Below are 6,741 nucleotides of genomic sequence, written 5' to 3' on the forward strand. Positions count from 1 at the left end.
AAAGGAGGGGTTTAAAATCCAAACCCACCGCATTAGCAAATACGGACTGACTAACAGTCCTACTCTATAGGACCCTGATGGGCTGTTTATTTTTCGGATTGAATACTTACACTTGACTTACCTTGACCTGTGTGCAGCCAAACCTGAAAAGTGGTGATACACCCGTTTACTGGAACATTCTTTCATACAACCTTCCTTTCTTCAGTATATATGCCCAGTCTTACAGCCCAGGTGACTTCTAGACACTCACCGTTTCTCCTCTGGATTCCGGCACCGTCCATTCCACCAGAGAACCCTGTAAGGTGTCATCAGCACTAAGAGTCAGTCTAAGTTTCTTCCTGGCAATGTCAAACAAATGTTTAGGATTATGGCCTGGCTTGAGGAAATCCCCCATCTCCTTCACTGGAGATCTATGGAGAGAGCTCAGATGGTAGAGGACTTGCATTGCAAACTTGACGACCTTGGGTCACTCCTTACAACCCACACAAAATGCCAAGAATGGTGGCCACATGCCATAATCCCAGTTCTGGGGATTGGGAGACAGGTGGATCCCAGCAGTTCCCTAGCTGGCCAACCTGGCCTATTCAAGGAGCCCCAGGCCTCAGTGACAGATCCTGTCTCAAAAACAAGATGGTTGGCTCTTGAGGTATGACCCCTGAGGCTGACCTCTGACCTCCACGTTCAAATGCATATACATGTACACACAGGCACATAAGTATTTGTGTGCACACTCATGCATGCACGTAAACACACAAACACACACACACACTGATTCTAAGATATCAAGGCAAGCCGAGTTCAGCACACACACACACACACACACACACACACACACACACACGATTCTAAGATACCAGGGCAGGCCAAGCTCAGCAATTCCCAGAGCTACAAATCACCTTAGGATATTTAATTTGCACTTGTGCAGTGACTAATCATAAATACTCTTTAAATTGGTGACACATTCATCAATTTGTCAGTGACTGAATGCATAATATCTTTGTGTATGCCCGCACACTGCATCAAATCATTGGGTAATTTAAATGGTAGTTATATTCATATAATTTATTCTTCCCTAGTGGGCTCATCAAACAACCTGAGAGTGAGAGTTTATTGATTGCTTATATTCTAATTTAACTTTTCCTCTTCATGAATTATGCCTTCTGTTCAACAGGAGGAATTTAGGGATTGTGAAAACAGGTTTATCTTTTTATCCCTCTGATGGATTAAGGCACTGCAAGTTGCATGTGTTTTACGGCCCCTCCGCATCACCGTGGCTGGGTACTCAGTGGATGCCGAATGTCTTCATAGGTGTGTTTTTATATCCCAGCAATATCTTGATACTTACTGGAAGTCACCATAAAGCATAAGATTGTGTCCTACTAAACGCAAACTAAAGAGTCTCCTACCATTTTCTTGCTCAGTCAAGTCCCAGAATGTCTGGACCCACCCGGTACTGATTCCCCAGGGAGAATTGCTTCAGAAGTCTTAATTAATGTGAGCTGAACTACTAACTTCACAAAACACACGGTTCTGTGAACACACTTCCAGAATCCCTTCAGGGGCTTAGAGCGGGGTCTGTGTGAGAGAGGACTGTACCTCCGTGTCCCACTGTCGTGGTAACAAACCACCACAAATCTAACTGTTGAAGCAGTTGTATTAGTCGCTTTACAGGTCAGAGGTCATACTTAGACAGTCTAGATCTACCCCCCACCTCACCTCACCCCACATCTCAAGATCTTTGGAGACTCACTCTTGCAACACCCCTTTCCCAGGAGTGATGGTATAAAATCTAGGCCCCTGGGTTTGCCTGGAGAGAATTATCTTGATTACTTTAACTAAGGAGGGCAGAGCAGTCCACTGTGGGCAGCGCCATTCCCTGGCTGTGACCTTGGCTTTGGCTGTTCTCTGCTTCCTGACCGTGGACACGCTCTGACTGGCTGTGCCAACTGCTGCTGCCATGGCTTCCCTGAGAAGATGGACCGTGCCCTGAACTGTGAGCCCAAGTGAGCCTTTGTCAAGTTAGTTTATCACAGCGACAGAAAAAGTAGCCAAGGCACTATGCAAGGTGGCATATGGGTAAGTTCTGGGATCGGGACGTGGGCATCTGAAAGACTGTCCTCTATTTATTATGAGGCCTTGGATCTCAACTTCATTCCAATCAGGAAAACATGACTTTTTGTCCCAAGTTCTGACTGTAAAATTTTCACGGGATAAGAAAACAAAAAAGAGGAAACTTTCCCCCTGAGAACAGAGGGCAGCCATGTCTGTGGAGAAACACTTATTCTGAGACTCAAGTTAATATTTACTCTGAGGAGTTAAAGGACCCAGGTGGTCAAGTCACATCTTTACCCTGGCATGCTCAGCATGTCCACGAGTGCTAGCACATGGGCTGTGTTCCGAAGGGTTGCTTTGTGGTGCTCCACTCAAGGGGCACATTCTAACCACCGGTGCCTAGTCAAGACCAGTTCAGAGCAGTTTGGCAGTAGAGTCTGGGCATCTGTGTTTTGCTGCTCAGGGACTTCTAACGTGTAGCCAGGGCTGAGCGGAGAAAGAGCTGAGAGAACAGGGCTGAGCAGAGACCAGGGCTGAGCGGGGACCAGGGCTGAGCACGGACCAGGGCTGAGCGGAGACCAGGGCTGAGCACGGACCAGGGCTGAGCGGGGACCAGGGCTGAGCACTAACCAGGGCTGTGCGAGGACCAGGGCTGAGCACGGACCAGGGCTGAGCGGGGACCAGGGCTGAGCACGGACCAGGGCTGAGCGGGGACCAGGGCTGAGCACGGACCAGGGCTGTGCGGGGCACGGACCAGGGCTGAGCGGGGACCAGGGCTGAGCACGGACCAGGGCTGAGCGGGGACCAGGGCTGAGCACGGACCAGGGCTGAGCGGGGACCAGGGCTGAGCACGGACCAGGGCTAAGCAGGGACCAGGGCTGAGTGCAGACCAGAGCTGAGCTGAAAACAGGGTTGAGCTGACGACTGCTGTACTAGAGCTGGCGAGGGAAAAGATGGAAGAATGCTCAGGGCAGGATTTTCACACAGGAGGTCCTTCTTATTAGGGGACATAAGAGTCTGGGCTGTGTTGATTAAGCCTTTTTTCATGGTCTCAGAAAATGCAGAATACTTTTGAAAATACTAATGATACTGATTATTAGAAAAACACAACCATCTGGTTGTTACAACCAGTTCTCTGTGCAGAAAGAGATGCACTTAGAAAGGGGGGGGGGTGTTTTTAAAACACGACTTGGAAAAGAAGAGGCCCATCCTTAGGTAGATGTGGTGGCGTATACCTTTAGTCCCAGCTATCATGAGCTCGAGGCCAGCCTGGTCTATATGTGAGTTCCAGGGCAGCCAGAGCTACATAGAAAGCCCTCGTCTATGTTCCAGGTCGTCTCGTTTCTTGTAGTACTGCTGAATGACCAGGAGAGGGAGACATGCTCCTGAAAAGAGTAGCTCCCACAGTGTTATCAACCCTGAATCAGGCTATGTTAGGTGTGAAGGTTCCTGGGTTCTCAGAACCACAGCCCGAGCAAGCTGCCGAATGCCACACTATGGCATGCATTCGTCTGCACCAAACCTGGATTCATCTCCATCCCCCAACGCTCTGAAACACTTAAACCACAAGAAAGTATATATGCCAGGCAGCATCTCTGCAAAAGTGAGGAAGATTCAAAGCCAACAGAATAACATTTTCCTCCAGGAACCAGAGCAACTAGAAAATGTCTCAAGCCAAACTTTCAAGATGAGACCTCTTTCCCTTATTAATTACAAAATAAACATCTTGGGACTTGATTTTTTTATTACAAAAATACAGCTGGAACCCTGGAAAGAGAAAAAATGTTTTTCTTTGCCACACCGGAACCAACCAGAACCACCCAGGCTTTACCACATACAAAACGATTCTATAAGAACACAGATAGTGTCTGGCACTAATTAACTTCCCTCCCACGGGTACACAACTGCCTCTAAGAGCAAGTTCCTTCTGGGAACGTTTAAGCCAACACCCTGCAAACTCCTGACAGGTGACGCCAAAGATGCTGGGCTGCGGGGGTGTGGAACTACCGTACATGTCGATAAGATAAAAAGATTTGTTCTGAGAGCTGCATTATGCAATTGTGCCAGCTGCTCAGGAAGTGAAGGTTTAGAAGGGAGTGTTGGGGGAGCAACAGCTAACTGCCAGCTGACAAAAATGCACTGACCACCAAACCTACTGACCTAAGTTCAATCCCCAGGACTCACGGGGTAGAAGGAAAGAACCAAGTCCCACAAGTTGTCTCTGAAAGCTTGTGATGCAACGACATGCATCTACCTACACACACGATAGATGATAGGTAGGTGATAGATAGATGATGGATAGATAGATAGATAGATAGATAGATAGATAGATAGATAGATAGATAAACGATGGATAAAGATAGAGAGAGAGATTATACATAGATAGATAGATAGATAGATAGATAGATAGATAGATAGATAGATAGATGGATGGATGGATGGATGGATGGATGGATGGATAGATAGATATGATAGATAGATAGATAGATAGATAGATAGATAGATAGATAGATAGATAGATAGATAGATGGATGGATGGATGGATGGATGGATGGATGGATGGATGGATGGATGGATGGATAGATAGATAGATAGATAGATAGATAGATAGATAGATAGATAGGAAAACTTGCAATGCACACATACATGCACCTGCCTACACACACAATAGGTGATAGATAGATGATAGATAGATTACAGGTAGACAGGTTATAATCTATAATTAATTACAGGTTATAATCTACTGACCTGGTCAGTACTCACCTGGGTATCTTTTCCCTTTAAGAGACAAGCCCCACCCACTCGCAACCTCCCCCTTGGATCTCCTTCCATCCCTCTCCCTTCCCTTTCCCCTCCGTAACCCTCTAAATAAACTCTATACCCAAACTCTCTCTTTACGGTGTATCTGTCTGTCAGTCTCCCACCAAGGCCTCAGGCCACCAACCAAGGGACCCTCTGAGGCCTTGGGTGACCCACCACTGCCCTGCCAACTGGCCTTGGGTCACTCACACGTCTTTATGAATGATAACACTCCCCCATCTGTGTGAGGATGGGAGCAGGTGCCCTCTGGGATGCAGAGAGCACCCTTGGGAGATGGTGAACTGTCAGCATCTTTTTAACGATCTTCCCAGCTTCCATAACTCTGGAAAAGACACATCTGTGTTTTATAAATGATCCTGTCTCAGGGATTTTGTTATATTAAAGATAAACTTGTCAGCAAAGCACAGTTGCACCTCAGTAAAGGTCAGGTCATATGGGAGACCCGAAGCCACGACCACGGACGCTAGTGTTTTCTAAGTTCGTGTGGCACATTTTAGTCTTGTGTGACAGCACACTTACCCTTTCCTTGGCACTTCTGGCTCACCGAGGACAGGCATGAGGTCATCCCCGAACAAAGGCGATCTCCACTGTGTCTCCCACAGCCGCTCTCTCTGCTTGCCCGGTTGGCACCGCACACACGGCTCACGAGGCTTCTGCCCTCGAGGTTTTTGCGGTTTTCTCCCATTTGCTATTGTAGGATCTTTCTCTTCTGTGTTTTCTCACCACAGCTTGAACCCCGTTTGGTTTTCCACAAATTTTGATCACTTAGTTTCCCTTAAACTTACTTTGGGGATGATCTTAATGTCATTTCTAACTGGGACATTTAACATAAAATTTTCCTCTCACGAGAGGATGGACGCAGGCTGCAAGCGCTCCTCCGCGTGCTAACATGGATCATGGGGGTGGGGTGGGAGGGTGGGTGGAAGGAATGGGAGGAGGGGAGGGAGTGGGAACTTGGATTGGTATGTATAATGAAAAAGATAGCTTGTTTTCTTTTTTAAAATAAATAAATAAAAAGTCTAGCTCCACACGAGCTGTTGGATGATGCAGACAGGAATGTAATTATGTCAGGAGGAAGAATGGCTGATGGGGACCTTTTCACAGGTGCGGTTGTTCTTCAGGATCCACGGGGGCTCAAGTTCACAGATGTTCATGCCCTTTGTGAAAAATGGCACGCCATTGCATGAAACCTTCATGTAGCCTCCACATATGCTAACCCCCTCTGGGTCACACATCATATTCAGTACAAAGCAAGCACAATCAGAAAACCCCTTGTACCATGTTTAGGAGACAATGTTGAACAAAGTGATGTACATACATGTTCAGGACCTGTAACCACGATGGATGAAGATGGAGAGGCAGCTAAATCCAAGCTGCATTGCTACGGATCCAGACTGCAGAAAAGGAGGGAGGCATAGGCCGCAAATGCCCAGAGCCTTCCTGAGAGTGTAAACCGTACCCACCTTATAAGGCCCTGCAGTGTCTGGGATGTCGGGTCCAGGATGGTAGGGGCTCTCTCGACGGCTCTCCTGGGCCCTGCAGCAGGACTGATCAGTCCAATAGCTGTGGTGCAGATTCACAAAGGATGACCAAGTCTTTAGATTCTGAAATCAGCTGGGGATCAGAATGCTTTGTGATGCTTCTGGTTTTGTCTTCCAGGCGGGTGCTGCATGCAGATAATGCGGTGCTCAGGGCAGAAATCGTAGACAGAGGAGGCTCGGCTCACACTGCTGGGAAGTAGTAGTGTAGCAGGTTCTGTCTCCTCTTACTATGAACTACCCTAACATAAAACCACACGGGCTTTGTTTGAGACAGGCACTTGGCTAACCTTAAACTTGTGACCTCTTGCTTCAACCTTCTGAGTGCTGG

Source organism: Myodes glareolus, chromosome 19 (assembly GCF_982192425.1).
Source record: "Myodes glareolus chromosome 19, mMyoGla1.1, whole genome shotgun sequence".
NCBI lineage: Eukaryota > Metazoa > Chordata > Mammalia > Rodentia > Cricetidae > Myodes > Myodes glareolus.